The 16524-nt window shown below is 49.4% G+C and overlaps 1 protein-coding gene across 6 annotated transcripts in view; it reads right to left on the reverse strand.

The window, feature by feature from the left end:
* The window catches only part of ADGRB2 (adhesion G protein-coupled receptor B2), a 1127991-nt gene extending 1120511 nt beyond the window's left edge, over positions 1–7480 (reverse strand). For all 6 annotated transcript variants that reach the window (XM_086955647.1, XM_086955646.1, XM_086955645.1 and 3 more), the window contains exon 1: positions 7028–7480. The gene's annotated coding sequence lies outside the window, so the exon portion shown is untranslated. The remainder of the gene's footprint in view (positions 1–7027) is intronic.
* Between the last annotated feature and the right edge of the window lie 9044 nt (positions 7481–16524).

Here is a 16524-nt window from a genome sequence, read left to right on the forward strand (position 1 = left end):
ACCAGTAAGTTTGACTACAGGAGCACCCTCTATTCCTAGATCACAAAGCAACTCACCAGAAGTCTATGAACAATCCACAATGCAACAGCTAGACACATCCTCAAAATCCCACAGAGAACTGACATTTTAAATTACAATGTTTAAACATTTTTTTTAAATTGACCACCTACACTAACATTTGTATTTAATTTGTAATAAACTAGGTTAAAATGTAAATATTTAAATACTGTTCATATCTTTTTAAATCAGAGTTAAATTTAATTTTAATTAACTATATTATATTTTAAAAATATATAATGAATCTATAATTATACCTATTTTTTTAATTATATATCTCTATATTTATATGTGGTTGAAATGTCAAACAACAAATGGCAGGGTTCAAGAAGACTAACCAGCAGTCCCTTGCTAACGCAATGCCTCATGAAATATCTAAACGTAGCCATGTCTCCACCCTCCTCACTTTAGCGCCTGGATCTCCTCCCTCCAGTCAGAGAAATGCCGCTAATTTACTTCCATGGTCTGGAAGAACACTCTTCACGCTCTATCTTGTGTTGTGCCAGCCAGGTGAATCAAAAATGGATCCCACTGGACTCAGTACTACTGCTGGTATATGCACTCAGCCCAACTTCTAGATGTGCTACATGCATTACACTTTGCACAAGGTCAACACAGGGTAAGTCAACACAAGGTTCTGGGTATACACAATACAGCAACGCTTTACATGAGCAGAGCAGATGGTCTCACCAATCTTAGCACAGGACAAAAGACCTGGTTACACTATTAATCCCTCCAAAACATGGTATGCTGCCACTACTGAATTATGTGTTTTAGTAATACATGGACAGCGGCCCTCTGTCCACAATGAAGGCATGCTTTCTACACCTCTCTAGGTCAGGTCCAGGCCATTGCACAGGGACAAGTTTAGGCCTCTTCGCATACACCTATATTAGCGAGCTACCAAGGCCAAAGTAAAAGTCAGGATTCCAGATATGCCTTCAGTCGGTATTCAATCAGGGCAGGGGAGCAGGCTCGTATACCAAGCAAGGGGCATTCCTATTCCAACACAGAGGTCATAGGTTTGTGAACTGCAATTTGTAGCATGGCAAAAATAGCACTTCGACAAAATACAGTTTGTGAATCGGGCCCATCATGGCTGTACCTAATAAACCCACTGCTGGTAACAGATAGTTGATTCCGACAAACAGTAAATTCACCAGACTCAAGCACACATCAACTCATTCTTTCAGAAAATATCTGCACCACATAACTAGAAAAAAAACGATAGTACTCCAAAAAACATTCTAGCAGGTGTATGAGCTACAATACTAATGTTAACCTAGCCTTTCCAGTCTTTATGCAGTAAGGCTGAAACCACTACCATTAAGTCTGAATCCTGTGGCCTACAAGCAGCATTAGGAGCAAAGTTAGCCAAAGTATTGATACCAAAATGGAAATATAGGAACGGTGTGAAAACCAAACTCACCAGCATTAAATGTGCATGCCATATAAAATGGCTTAAACACGTTTATAGCTATACCTATACACTTTTACAAAAAAATCAGATCATGAGAAATAAAAAAAATGTAATGCGGCTTTAGATCTGTTGCTCTAACCTGTCAGTCATGCAAAATGATCGATCCTAGTTTGAAACAAATTTCAGACAAAAGGATGCTCTGCTCATCCCATAAGAAATACCTACAAATATTGTACTTGTCTGTATGAGCCAGATTCTATGTTACGTGTCCAACCCCCTCTTTTTTCCTGTTCGAGTAGCTTTCCAATGCCACGTTTTACAGTTAATTTTAGTTTCAATTCGGTGGCATCTGTGTTTACGAATAAAATACTGTGCTCTGTGAATATGTAAAATACATTGGTCTCTTGTTGGCCCCTTAACAGAGTTAGGCGGACACGCAAGCCTCACAGATGTCAGACTTGCCACTCACACCCTTGCCCTTTGGTGAAGCAACGCTTTGACGTCCTCTTATTTGGTAATCAGGACAGATGTTATCTTCTAGGAGCTACGCGGTGCCTCCTTTCTTTTTTGGCGCCCTATGAGTCAGAGAAAACACGCCCTTAATGTAAGCAGGGGCCGGTTGGAAGGGAGTAGCGTCACAGCAAACAGATAAGGAAAACAACAGATTGTATTTATCACACGTGTTCCATAATGCGCAGAAGGACACGTCACTACCTTGCCGTCACTTTAGAGTGCGTCACTCATGGATCAGCTCTAACGTTGCTGGTAAATTCCAGCCAGAAATACTTCCTGAGAGAACTGATACGGGGCAATTATAATTGGGGAAATGGTTGAGATAATTAACGAATGAGTAACGGTAAAATAAAAAAATCAAAGGAAAAAGTAAATAAAAAACAATTAAGACATCAGTTACTTTCAACTACTTAAAACGATTTCCTGAGACATTTACAAACACCCGTGCAGAGGAAACTACAAACAGGTGATCTAAGCTAAGATTGCTCCGTCATAGATGTGACGGGTATTTGTAGTTTGCGCGGGACTGCTGCTTCCCTGCATTTACTGCCAAATAAAACGAATTCAATTCTTGACGCTCATCTGTGTGTGGTTGGTTAATTAAAAGATGTACATTTTCGAAACATAGCAGCCTCTGTTTTTCGAGCCCTCTCCTTACGCCATACTCTTTGAAGTCTCAAAGCCCCCATGCCGTGCTGCCAGGCCACAATTCAGATACAAGGGAAAGCCCAAATTAGCCTGCCTACTACAACGTGTAAACAGGACATTGTGTGTCCTGCATGCAGATCAGCGCGGCTTCATGTGGAACCGCGCCGAAGCGTCGGGTGGAACTGAATTGTGCGTTTATTGTTAGTGCTTTGCAGCGCATCTTCGGGCGAAATTGTATGTGCGGGTTGAATAAAACGGCAACACTGGCGCACAAACGATACTGGTGATGGGCTATTTTACAGGGGAGGGTGGATGGCTGGGTGCGCCTACCCTACAGAGGTCCAGTGTGTGTACGGTGGGGAAAGCGGGGCAGCTACTCGGACAAAGCGACGGAAATTGTCTGAAGCGCACATTCCAAAAGAAACCCCGAGTGATATGAGTCTCAGCTCACAGTCTTTTTTTCAGTCGCTGAACTCGAATTAAGAGAAGGGGACTGCCCTTGACAAACATATAGTGTATGCTGCATGTGGATTATAGTTAGGTGCACATTTTACACAACCTCGATAACCAGCATACCGGCGCCTACACAAAGAATACTGATGAAAAGAGAAAGGCGCACGCGCTATTGCTACAGCGGGCAGATGAACCATGTGTGCAGGTCCGATAACAAGGCATTCTTTCATTTTGGGGCTGGAGGAGATGCTTGTGTTAATCTAGAGCAGGAGCTAGCTGTGGAATTATTAACAGGTGCAACACACATCACCGATCCCGCTGTCACGCCTAGTACCGAAGAGCGCATGGGGCGCGCACGCCACCGTTTCTTTCAATGTGCAGCAAAGAAGAAGAACGGAGCCCGCTGCCACCACGGAAGACCCAAGAAACACTGCGCCAGGCAACCTCTGCGAGGAAATATAAGACATGCACAGCATGCACAGGGCTAACCCCCTTCTTGCATCGCAGTCAGTGTATGGGGAGCGTGTTACAGAAAGGACACTTGTGGCCGACTGAAATGCGTTCCTATGGGCAATTGCGTAAAACAAAACGCTGTCCATTAACTGAGAACAGGTGGCACTGAGATTCCAGCACCTCGGTGCGCCTGAAGAGGGCTAGGCGCCTCGGCACTGCTGGAGCTTCAGGAGCCTACCCCTCTCCCACCAGGACCGGATGCCAACAGATTAATTATGCCAATCACACCGTGCCACCCAGGGGGGCAGGGCAACAGGAAAGCAATTAAAGAATGTGGCATAACGGGCAGAGCTGCCGACTTTGAAACAATGCTCGAGTTTCGGTGGCGGCTTAACAGCATATGCTTCTGGGCAGATCAATTAAACTCCCCGTGCCTAAAAAAAATGTGCCCTTGTTTAATTTAACCTCATCCACTACCTTCGGGTCGAGTTCACGCTACATGCAACTGCCAACACCGAATTTCGTCGGAAAGCAGTGATTCTGACACGGGGACAGGCTACGGGCGGACCTACCCTCCCCCGCTTCACAAATGACTTGGTTGTGCAATGACTCCAAAAACAGACACACCAAACTGAGCGGTGAAGGCCGCTCGCACCCGGCCCGGAGCAAGGGACGCTCCAGTCTTATGAATCCTCTTCCTTGCACCCGGCTGCGAGGAACACCAGACAGATGCTGTGCTTAGCATGCTAACGCGCTCGGTGCGTCAATCACATGTGGGGCGCCAACCGAGGGCCTCACAGTGAATGGGGCGGGGCCCGATGGGGAGACCAGGGATGGAGCACAGAGAGACAACTAGAAAGTTAGGTCCAATAGCGAGACGATCGTGGTCCATGGCAGCCTGGGCGTGAGGGAGCGGACAGAGCAGCTGGCTTCCCCGCGCCTCAATGACATCATCTGACCCACAGAAATTAAACATTAAGATTGTAATTTCCTAACAAAATGCGTCTTCTCAGTCCCAAATCAAGAGCAAATACGAAGATCAGAAGTGGCACAACGCAGAACGTCCAAGCATCGCACACAGACTTACGGCTCTAAACATCCACCCTTACTTACCCGAAGGCCACATCTGTCCGAAGTAGTATGCATCAAACTCTCACCCGCTTCTGCTTCAGAGCACCCCGAGCTCACATCTGCATCGACGGACCCCCAAGTTCATACCTTCCACAAATCCAAATACATACAGCTTGTATATACTCCTAAAACAGAAAATAAGAAACTGACAACTGCCACAAAGAGGACTCAAAACTCCTGAATCGTGCTGAAACATCAAATCCAATGCAAAACAATCCAAACTCAAATCCGCATTTGAAATTGCAAACCCCAAATGCACATATTTCCCTAAACGACACATCCCATGTTCACATCCCCACTAAAGCCGCAATGCTATGCCGACATGTGAACCTAGAGCAGCACATTCTATCCTCATAGAACCTCTGAACAAACATTCAAACTCAAACCTGCCCCAGAGAATGCCGAAAGGTCACATCGGCCCAAATCAAAACATTTCAATCTCGCATCTGCTCTAGGAAACTGCTTAACACAGCACAACCATAGCTCGCATTTGCGTCTAAAGCTGTACATACCGAGCAGGGCTGATTTACAGTAGCCCATTCAAGCACACGTCTGCACTTAAAGCAGCACGTCCCTATTTCATATCTTCCCCGATTCAGCGCGTGACAACCTACAACCTCCCATTAAAAGCATTGCCCAAACTCACAAGTACCCTGAAGCGGCACATGCCATAGTAATATATCGAAGAAAAACACCCCAAGATGACACCTGCCTGAGGACGCAGTACAACCAAAGCAGGCGGGCTGCATCTACAGCAGCACATTCCAATCTCACCACTCAATAATGCAGCACATCTGCACCTCAAGCACTACACCCGAAGATCACATCGGAACCTCAAGCACTACATCCGAAGATCACATCGGAACCTCAAGCACTACACCCGAAGATCACATCGGAACCTCAAGCAATACACCCCAAGCTCACATCTACAACTCAAGCAATACACCCCAAAGTTGCAGTTGTGCCTCTAGGAACACACCGCAGGCTTATCCCTACAATTAAGAATCACATCCAAACCTCATATGTGCTCACGAAACAACACACTCCAAACTAAAATCTGCAAGAAAGCCCATACTTAACAAATGTATAGGTGTAGTAAAGTAGCACATTTCGAGTCCGCGTCGGCATCTAAGCTCACGTCTCCCACAGCAAAACAACTGTTGTTTCAAATACGCCCAATCTGTCACCCATAAATCAATATTGCCCGCAAAGCATGCCCCGTTATAGTCACCTTTTAACAAACAATCATTCCTTCGAGCATGAGTAACTGCCCCACAGTACTAGAGCGAAGCAAAGCGAAAGCATGGCCACCGAGGCCGGGGCTGTGCGCCCTGAGCTAGATGCACGGCAGCGCAAGGAGGCAGGAACCGATCATGTCAGCATGCGAGGCACAGGCAGACCCGAGTGCGGACCGCTGGTGATGCAGACCAGTCCATATGGCTGCCTGACTAGCTACGAGGGCAGAGCTGGTGATAGGGAACGAGAAAGGATGGCTGCATGGCATGTAGCAGACGGCCAAGAGCCGTTCATGCGGATGCAGTGTACGAGAAAGGTATGGCGGCGACGAGATTTATGTCACAGGTGTCAACATGTTAGAGGCGGGAGGGCGAGGGCCTCCTTCCCCTGGGAGGCCAATGGGGGAAATCGCGAACAGGTGGGAACGTGGTACAGACTGAAGATGGGAGATGCTCTGGGGTGCGTGGGGAGGGACCACCTCCCCAGCCGTCATGCGTTTACCCCACAATGTAAGTCCCCTCAGCCCCCTCCTGCAACCTCTTTAGCCACAGCCTACCGAGAATTTTTCCCACTCAAATTCCATAGGGTCACCTTAATACTGAGCCACAGCATCCCCAGAGCCCACCTTACGTACCACCCGGAGCAGGCTTACTACCCAAACCCCGAACATACCGTATTGCTGTCCATACCACCCGGGGTGAACTCCCCCTTCCCCATTCATGTTCCCTCTCTCACCACCAGAGGGACCTTGCCAACACCTCCGTTAATTTACCACACATACACCCTAGGCCCGCCTACCACCCACAGAGAGATAACCGCCCCCGCGTCAGAGCAGTTTACACCCACACTCCAGAAGCAGCGTGCCACCATATCAGAACCACACTAACACCTGCATATTAGAACCGACTTTATCAACCACATTATGGAGCCATTTGCCATCTGCGGTTCCGGAGCCACCTTAGTGACCACGTTCCCTGACTGGCACGTTATCACTCCCATACCGCCATGTCAAAAGCCCCTGTGAACATGACACACCTGTCACCCAAATATTAACCCTCCTCCCACATACCCCTGTAGCGGTGCGCCCAGTCATCCATCGGTGCACCAGCAGCATACCTGGTCCGCTAGCAGTACTGCGCGGCTCTGCGGCTCCTGATGCTGGAAGGCTGGCTGGGGGGCTCGGCGGCCATCCCTGGGCTCCTGCAGCTCCTTCGGTCACCGGCCGGCGCGGGACCCCAGGGTCCGGGGATTGCAAGGTGGCATGGCGAGTGGGGTAAAGGAATCACTCTAGGATGTCGACCGTGCCCCTCCGTACCCTGCGCCAACTGTCTACTCGATGCCTCGTCCGATGGACGGTCTCCTCACTGGTCCGTGCCTCCGCAGTGCCCTGCAGAAGGAAGCCTTTCCAGTACCCCTTGCATCCACTGCGCTGCTTCCTTCAGTTTCCAATGGTCGCCGCGGCTCGCGCTGGTCACCTCTCAGTGTCGTCTCCCGCTCAATGCCTCCTCAAGCTCAACGCAGCCTGGCGCTCTCGAGCTGTCAGCCACGGCTCGCGCTCAGCCAGCACAGCTCCTATTGCTGCTGCTGCTCTCAACGCCGCACGCGCTGGCTTCCTCCGCCTATCGGTGAGTGTGAGCGAGACAGGGGAGCGCGAGGGAGGGAGGCGAGCGCAGAGGCGGGAAGAGCGCGCATGCGCGGGTGAGCGGCAGCCAGCCTCCTTCAAACTCTTTGAAGTGAAGCAGCAGCAGCCACACAAGGCGAACTCAAAGGCGAGAAAGCCGTAAGACAAGATAGCGTGGAAGAAAGAAAGCGTAGAAGAAGCAGTCCAGAGCCCACCACTCAAGTTACAGGTATTTAGCATGAGTACACCTAAAAACAAAGCTCTGGCAAAGCCAATAGGTCTCGCCTATTGGAGAACTATTTGCTTTGGGAAGGTTTTAGCCATGTAGTACACGATTGTGACTGTTGTTCAGCACGGCTAAAAGTGGTGTGGGTTGGGGTAGATCAGAGTAGGGTAGATTGTAGTAGAGTGGAATGGGGTAGTGTGGAGGGGAGTAGATTGGAGTGGAGGTAGAATGGTGTAAAATAGAGTTGGGCAGATTGGGGTTGTAAAGAAGTGCCCCATTGTGTATGGCCCACCTTTACACTTTTTGCTCCAAATGCCGCTGGTTCTGGCTCTAGTAGTGCACTGGAGTCTATTGCCCAGACCCCAGTGCCTGTGCTTTCTCCCAAAACTTTTATGTTCAACTTGGTAATCCGACATTGTCAAGGCTTTACCTTTTTATAAGGCCCTTGTATGTGGTACCAGGGTTACCCAGTGCATAGGTGGTATATAGATCCTCAGGGCTGCAGCACAGTTTTAGGTGAGACCATATAAGTGGACGAATTTTCAGCCAAGCACTTACAGGGTTACAGCAGCAGGTGCAAAAGTTGAAGCTAATTTTTTGCTACCTTTTACAAAAGGGTTACAAAGAAATTAACTTCAACTTGGGCACCTGCTGCTGTAAGCCTGTAAGTGCTTCCTGGTGCCTCGTTGCCTACTTGCAACTATTCTCTAACCCTGCTCTGACCCTTGAAGCAGGGTCAGAGAATAGTTACAAGTAGACAATGAGGCGCCTGTCACGAAAATTAAACCTCAACAGGAAGCACTGACAGATATAAAAACAAGCATTTGCAATGCAAGAGGTCTCGCATTAGGAATGTTTGAGCTATTGGTCTTGTAAATGAACATTTTTTTTATTTATGTGTTGGTTTTGAAAATAGCTAAATTAATAGCTTTGTCATTTACAATGCCAATAGTTTCGCAAATGTGACACCCATAGCATTTGTAATGCAACATGTTTTGTATTTACGTGACCTAGCTGTATTGATATTACAAATTAGGCTTTTAATTTTTTTAAATAATTAATACTTAAATAAAAGTGATTTTAATTTATAATGGCAATAGCTTAAACTTTTGTAAATAACTTTTGTGAAGATTATGTTCAGTGTATTTTATTGTGACGAAAATCCAAGAACAGAAGTGAAATATTAACATCTTTTTGTGACATTTGTAATGAAGTTTGAAATGTTGAGAGAACATATTTGAACCAGTTGTTGTTGAATGGTTGTGCAGATTGATGCTGGGGAGGCGCTCAGTGGTGCTGTGGTGGTGCTGAGTGGTGTTGTGGTGATGCTGAGTGGTGCTGTGGTGGTGCTGAGTGATACTGGGATGGTGCTGAGTGATGCTGGGGTGGTGCTGAGTGGTGCTGTGGTGGTGCTGAGGGATGCTGTGGTGGTACTGAGTGATGCTGTGGTGGTGCTGAGTGGTGCTGTGGTGGTGCTGAGTGATAATGTGGTGGTGCTCAGTGATAATGTGGTGGCGCTGAGATGCTGTGGTGGCGCTGAGTGATGCTGTGGTGGCGCTGAGTGTGCTGTGGTGGTGCTGAGTGGTGCTGTGGTGCTGTGGTGGTGCTGAGGGATGCTGTGGTGGTGCTGAGTGGTGCTGTGGTGATGCTGAGTGATGCTGTGGTGATGCTGAGTGATGCTGTGGTGGTGCTGAGTGGTGCTGTGGTGGTGCTGAGTGATGCTGTGGCAGTGCTGAGTGATGCTGTGGCGGCACTGAGTGGTGCTGTGGTCATGCTGAGTGGTGCTGTGGTGGTGCTGAGTGATGCTGTGGTGGTGCTGAGTGGTGCTGAGTGGTGCTGTGGTGGCGCTGAGTGGTGCTGTGGTGGTGCTGATTAATGCTGTGGTGGTGCTGAGTGATGCTGTGGTGGTGCTGAGTGTGCTGTGGCGGTGCTGAGTGGTGCTGTGGTGCTGTGGTGGTGCTGAGTGATGCTGTGGTGGTGCTGAGTGGTGCTGTGGTGATGCTGAGTGATGCTGTGGCAGTGCTGAGTGATGCTGTGGTTGTGCTGAGTGGTACTGTGGTGGTGCTGAGTGATGCTGTGGCAGTGCTGAGTGATGCTGTGGCGGCACTGAGTGGTGCTGTGGTCGTGCTGAGTGGTGCTGTGGTGGTGCTGAGTGGTGCTGTGGTGGTGCTGAGTGATGCTGTGGTGGTGCTGAGTGATGCTGTGGTGGTGCTGAGAGGTGCTGTGGTGGTGCTGAGTGATAATGTGGTGGTGCTGAGTGAAATTGTGGTGGTGCTGAGTGATGCTGGGGTAGTGCTGAGTGATGATGTGTTGATGTAGAGGGCAGAAAGGCACAAAGACAGTCTAACAAAGGGCAGAAGGGCAGAAAAACAAGGGAAAAACGAGTCTAACAGAGGGCAGAAGGGCACAAAAAACCAGTCTAACAGAGGGCAGAAGGGCACAAAAAACGAGTCTAACGGGGCAGAAAGGCACAAAAACGAGTTTAACAGAGGGCAGAAGGGCACAAAAAACAAGTCTAACAGGGGGCAAAAGGGCAGAAAAACAAAGGAAAAACGAGTCTAACATAGGGCAGACCGGCACAAAAAACGAGTCTAACAGGGGGCAGAATGAATCCCGCCCTGCGTGTTTGTTAACGAAGATGCCACCTTTTTGTGCAATACCTCTACTCAACTGGAGTACTTTCTACTGTCTAATCAGAAGCACAAAATCCTCCTGAGGCGGAAGCCGGGAGTTCTTGTTGTGTAACTTTTAAACTTATTGTCACTAAGCATGAGCGGATTTTGCGGATTGGCAATCCGCGAATTTTGCGGATTTGCGGATTCGCAATCCGCAAAATCCGCGAATTTGCGGATTTTTTTTTTTTTTGTGTTCGCCCGTGTTTCTGCCAGTTCGCGAGGGTTTTTACAATTTCGCAATTTGCGAACTTACCTGTCGGGTCGCAAGTTTTGCGAACTTGTTGTTTCTACGTGTCCAGCCTGTTTGGGACACTCTTCTTCATCACTGCCACTCTCTGTCACCACTGCCACTCTCTGACTACTCATGCCACCCTCTGGCCCACCCATGCCACCCTCTGTTTCATCACCACACCCTCTGGTTGTCCAGTGTACATTATTTTCTGCAAAGCAAAGCACACCTTCCCTGCCTCAAGTGACCTGAATTAATTTGGGGCTGATTAATGTGTCACAGAATATTTTTTTAGCTGGCACCTGCTTCCTTAGTGCGCCCTGATTAGTGATCTTTTGCACTTGCTAAGTGCTTTCATTGTTGCAAAATTAGTTACAACACCTTCCCTGCCCCAACTGACAATAATGAATTAGGGGCTGATTAATGGATTTTAACTTCCAGCCTGGCTCCTGCTTGTCTCCCTTAGCTGTAATTCAGGCCCTTTGTGGCATATGTGTAACTATTCTGAGGTTCAGAGCAGGGTCACATAATAGTTTCAACTGGCAACTGAACTCTGGAGGGGCCCCTCAGGAAGCACTACAGGAAATGGCTACTAATGATGTGCCTGAACTTTTGAACCTGGTAAGTAGTTACTTTCAGTTTTGCTAAGATCGTATTTCTGCAATTTTGCACTTATTCGCGGGGCGCGAACTCACGCGAACAGTGCGAGCAGCGCGAGCAAAATCCGCTGCTCGCGGATTTGCGGATTTTGCGGGAAATTCGCAAATCTCGCGGATTGCGGATTTCCCGAAAATCCGCAAAATCCGCGAGCGTAACGGATTTTCCGCCCATGCTTAATTGTCACCCATTTACCTGTTTTTTTAAAAAGCACTCACTCGCTCAATAGGACCCCTGGACCAACAGTCTGCCACAACACATCCGCTCCATAGAAAGCCTACCGGCGTTCCGGAAAGCAATTAAAACGTTCCTATTCCCTTTCCCCTAATTCCCTCCCACCCTCTCCCGCTCAGACCAGGGTCTGTGGTTCTTAGCGCCGGGACGCCTCATTGCTGGGGCAGCTGTTTGCGCTCTACCAAAACAATAGAATAGAATAGAATAGTAAGTGCTCCCTCGTTGGCTAAATGTATAGGGGCAGATTTACAATAACTGGTGCATCCCCACGAAATCCTCCTGAGGCGGAAGCCGGGAGTTCTTGTTGTGTAACTTTTAAACTTATTGTCACCTATTTACCTGTTTTTTTAAAAAGCACTCACTCGCTCAATAGGACCCCTGGACCACCAGTCTGCCACAACACATCCGCTCCATAGAAAGCCTACCGGCGTTCCGGAAAGCAATTAAAACGTTCCTATTCCCTTTCCCCTAATTCCCTCCCACCCTCTCCCGCTCAGACCAGGGTCTGTTGTTCTTAGCGCCGGGACGCCTCATTGCTGGGGCAGCTGTTTGCGCTCTACCAAAACAATAGAATAGAATAGAATAGTAAGTGCTCCCTCGTTGGCTAAATGTATAGGGGCAGATTTACAATAACTGGTGCATCCCCAGGGATGCGCCATTTATTGTGCGCTGCAGCTCCGCCACCCATGGTGCGCCGCATTTACAATGCGGCGCACCATGTGGCAAAAACGGCACAGATGCGTCACGCATCTGTGCCATAAAAGCAGTGCATTGCCGGAGCTGCGTCGCGCTTGCGACGCAGCTCCAGCAATGCTCTGGGGGGCCCTATCTCCCCAATGCTGCATCAAGCCTTGCGCCTGCTTCAAGCAGGCCCAGGGTTTTGACGCAGCATTGGCCTAAAAGTGACTGAGTGAAATCTTGTATATTTCATTCAGCCACTTTAAGGAGGCGTTCCTCTGCAGGAACGCCCTCCCCTGCGCTGGAACGCCTCCTGATGGTGCAGGGCTTTACAACGTGACGCAACTCTCAGAATCGTCACCTTGTTAATACCCAGCACCATGGCGCATCTTTTGTGCTGCCGCTGCGTCACAAAAGGTCTCGGTAGAGGGTGGCAGTGGTGAACCAGAGGGTGGCAGTGATGAACCAGAGGGTGACAGTGTTGAACCAGAGGGTGGCAGGGGTGAACCAGAGGGTGACAGTGCTGAACCAGAGGGTGGCAGTGCTGAACCAGAGGGTGGCAGTGCTGAACCAGAGGGTGGCAGGGGTGAACCAGAGGGTGGCAGGGGTGAACCAGAGGGTGGCAGTGGTGAACCAGAGGGTGGCATTGGTGAACCAGAGGGTGGCAGTGGTAAACCACAGAGTGTCAGTGGTGAGCCAGAGGGTGGCAGTGCTGAACCAGAGGGTGACAGTGGTTAACCAGAGGGTGGCAGTGGTGAAACAGAGGTGCTGTGATGAACCAGAGGGTGGCAGTCATAAACCAGAGGGTGGCAGTGCCATCTGCGGTTCCGGAGCCACCTTAGTAACCACGTTCCCTGACTGGCACGTTATCACTCCCATACCGCCATGTCACAAGCCCCTGTGAACATGACACACCTGTCACCCAAATATTAACCCTCTTCCCACATACCCCTGTAGCGGTGCGCCCAGTCATCCATCGGTGCACCAGCAGCATACCTGGTCCGCTAGCAGTACTGCGCGGCTCTGCGGCTCCTGATGCTGGAAGGCTGGCTGGGGGGCTCGGCGGCCATCCCTGGGCTCCTGCAGCTCCTTCGGTCACCGGCCGGCGCGGGACCCCAGGGTCCGGGGATTGCAAGGTGGCATGGCGAGTGGGGTAAAGGAATCACTCTAGGATGTCGACCGTGCCCCTCCGTACCCTGCGCCAACTGTCTACTCGATGCCTCGTCCGATGGACGGTCTCCTCACTGGTCCGTGCCTCCGCAGTGCCCTGCAGAAGGAAGCCTTTCCAGTACCCCTTGCATCCACTGCGCTGCTTCCTTCAGTTTCCAATGGTCGCCGCGGCTCGCGCTGGTCACCTCTCAGTGTCGTCTCCCGCTCAATGCCTCCTCAAGCTCAACGCAGCCTGGCGCTCTCGAGCTGTCAGCCATGGCTCGCGCTCAGCCAGCACAGCTCCTATTGCTGCTGCTGCTCTCAACGCCGCACGCGCTGGCTTCCTCCGCCTATCGGTGAGTGTGAGCGAGACAGGGGAGCGCGAGGGAGGGAGGCGAGTGCAGAGGCGGGAAGAGCGCGCATGCGCGGGTGAGCGGCAGCCAGCCTCCTTCAAACTCTTTGAAGTGAAGCAGCAGCAGCCACACAAGGCGAACTCAAAGGCGAGAAAGCCGTAAGACAAGATAGCGTGGAAGAAAGAAAGCGTAGAAGAAGTAGTCCAGAGCCCACCACTCAAGTTACAGGTATTTAGCATGAGTACACCTAAAAACAAAGCTCTGGCAAAGCCAATAGGTCTCGCCTATTGGAGAACTATTTGCTTTGGGAAGGTGTTTTTAGCCATGTAGTACACGATTGTGACTGTTGTTTAGCACGGCTAAAAGTGGTGTGGGTTGGGGTAGATCAGAGTAGGGTAGATTGTAGTAGAGTGGAATGGGGTAGTGTGGAGGGGAGTAGATTGGAGTGGAGGTAGAATGGTGTAAAATAGAGTTGGGTAGATTGGGGTTGTAAAGAAGTGCCCCATTGTGTATGGCCCACCTTTACACTTTTTGCTCCAAATGCCGCTGGTTCTGGCTCTAGTAGTGCACTGGAGTCTATTGCCCAGACCCCAGTGCCTGTGCTTTCTCCCAAAACTTTTATGTTCAACTTGGTAATCCGACATTGTCAAGGCTTTACCTTTTTATAAGGCCCTTGTATGTGGTACCAGGGTTACCCAGTGCATAGGTGGTATATAGATCCTCAGGGCTGCAGCACAGTTTTAGGTGAGACCATATAAGTGGACGAATTTTCAGCCAAGCACTTACAGGGTTACAGCAGCAGGTGCAAAAGTTGAAGCTAATTTTTTGCTACCTTTTACAAAAGGGTTACAAAGAAATTAACTTCAACTTGGGCACCTGCTGCTGTAAGCCTGTAAGTGCTTCCTGGTGCCTCGTTGCCTACTTGCAACTATTCTCTAACCCTGCTCTGACCCTTGAAGCAGGGTCAGAGAATAGTTACAAGTAGACAATGAGGCGCCTGTCACGAAAATTAAACCTCAACAGGAAGCACTGACAGATATAAAAACAAGCATTTGCAATGCAAGAGGTCTCGCATTAGGAATGTTTGAGCTATTGGTCTTGTAAATGAACATTTTTTTTATTTATGTGTTGGTTTTGAAAATAGCTAAATTAATAGCTTTGTCATTTACAATGCCAATAGTTTCGCAAATGTGACACCCATAGCATTTGTAATGCAACATGTTTTGTATTTACGTGACTTAGCTGTATTGATATTACAAATTAGGCTTTTAATTTTTTAAAATAATTAATACTTAAATAAAAGTGATTTTAATTTATAATGGCAATAGCTTAAACTTTTGTAAATAACTTTTGTGAAGATTATGTTCAGTGTATTTTATTGTGACGAAAATCCAAGAACAGAAGTGAAATATTAACATCTTTTTGTGACATTTGTAATGAAGTTTGAAACGTTGAGAGAACATATTTGAACCAGTTGTTGTTGAATGGTTGTGCAGATTGATGCTGGGGAGGCGCTCAGTGGTGCTGTGGTGGTGCTGAGTGGTGCTGTTGTGATGCTGAGTGGTGCTGTGGTGGTGCTGAGTGATACTGGGATGGTGCTGAGTGATGCTGGGGTGGTGCTGAGTGGTGCTGTGGTGGTGCTGAGGGATGCTGTGGTGGTACTGAGTGATGCTGTGGTGGTGCTGAGTGGTGCTGTGGTGGTGCTGAGTGATAATGTGGTGGTGCTCAGTGATAATGTGGTGGCGCTGAGATGCTGTGGTGGCGCTGAGTGATGCTGTGGTGGCGCTGAGTGTGCTGTGGTGGTGCTGAGTGGTGCTGTGGTGCTGTGGTGGTGCTGAGTGATGCTGTGGTGGTGCTGAGTGGTGCTGTGGTGATGCTGAGTGATGCTGTGGTGGTGCTGAGTGGTGCTGTGGCGGTGCTGAGTGATGCTGTGGCAGTGCTGAGTGAAGCTGTGGCGGCACTGAGTGGTGCTGTGGTCGTGCTGAGTGGTGCTGTGGTGGTGCTGAGTGATGCTGTGGTGGTGCTGAGTGGTGCTGTGGTGGTGCTGAGTGGTGCTGTGGTGGCGCTGAGTGGTGCTGTGGTGGTGCTGATTAATGCTGTGGTGGTGCTGAGTGATGCTGTGGTGGTGCTGAGTGTGCTGTGGTGGTGCTGAGTGGTGCTGTGGTGCTGTGGTGGTGCTGAGTGATGCTGTGGTGGTGCTGAGTGGTGCTGTGGTGATGCTGAGTGATGCTGTGGCAGTGCTGAGTGATGCTGTGGTGGTGCTGAGTGGTGCTGTGGTGGTGCTGAGTGATGCTGTGGCAGTGCTGAGTGATGCTGTGGCGGCACTGAGTGGTGCTGTGGTGGTGCTGAGTGGTGCTGTGGTGGTGCTGAGTGGTGCTGTGGTGGTGCTGAGTGATGCTGTGGTGGTGCTGAGTGATGCTGTGGTGGTGCTGAGAGGTGCTGTGGTGGTGCTGAGTGATAATGTGGTGGTGCTGAGTGAAATTGTGGTGGTGCTGAGTGATGCTGGGGTAGCGCTGAGTGATGATGTGTTGATGTAGAGGGCAGAAAGGCACAAAGACAGTCTAACAAAGGGCAGAAGGGCAGAAAAATAAGGGAAAAACGAGTCTAACAGAGGGCAGAAGGGCACAAAAAACCAGTCTAACAGAGGGCAGAAGGGCACAAAAAACGAGTCTAACGGGGCAGAAAGGCACAAAAACGAGTTTAACAGAGGGCAGAAGGGCACAAAAAACAAGTCTAACAGGGGGCAGAAGGGCAGAAAAACAAAGGAAAAACGAGTCTAACATAGGGCAGA

Source organism: Lissotriton vulgaris, chromosome 2_1 (assembly GCF_964263255.1).
Source record: "Lissotriton vulgaris chromosome 2_1, aLisVul1.2, whole genome shotgun sequence".
NCBI classification, from domain to species: Eukaryota; Metazoa; Chordata; class Amphibia; order Caudata; family Salamandridae; genus Lissotriton; species Lissotriton vulgaris.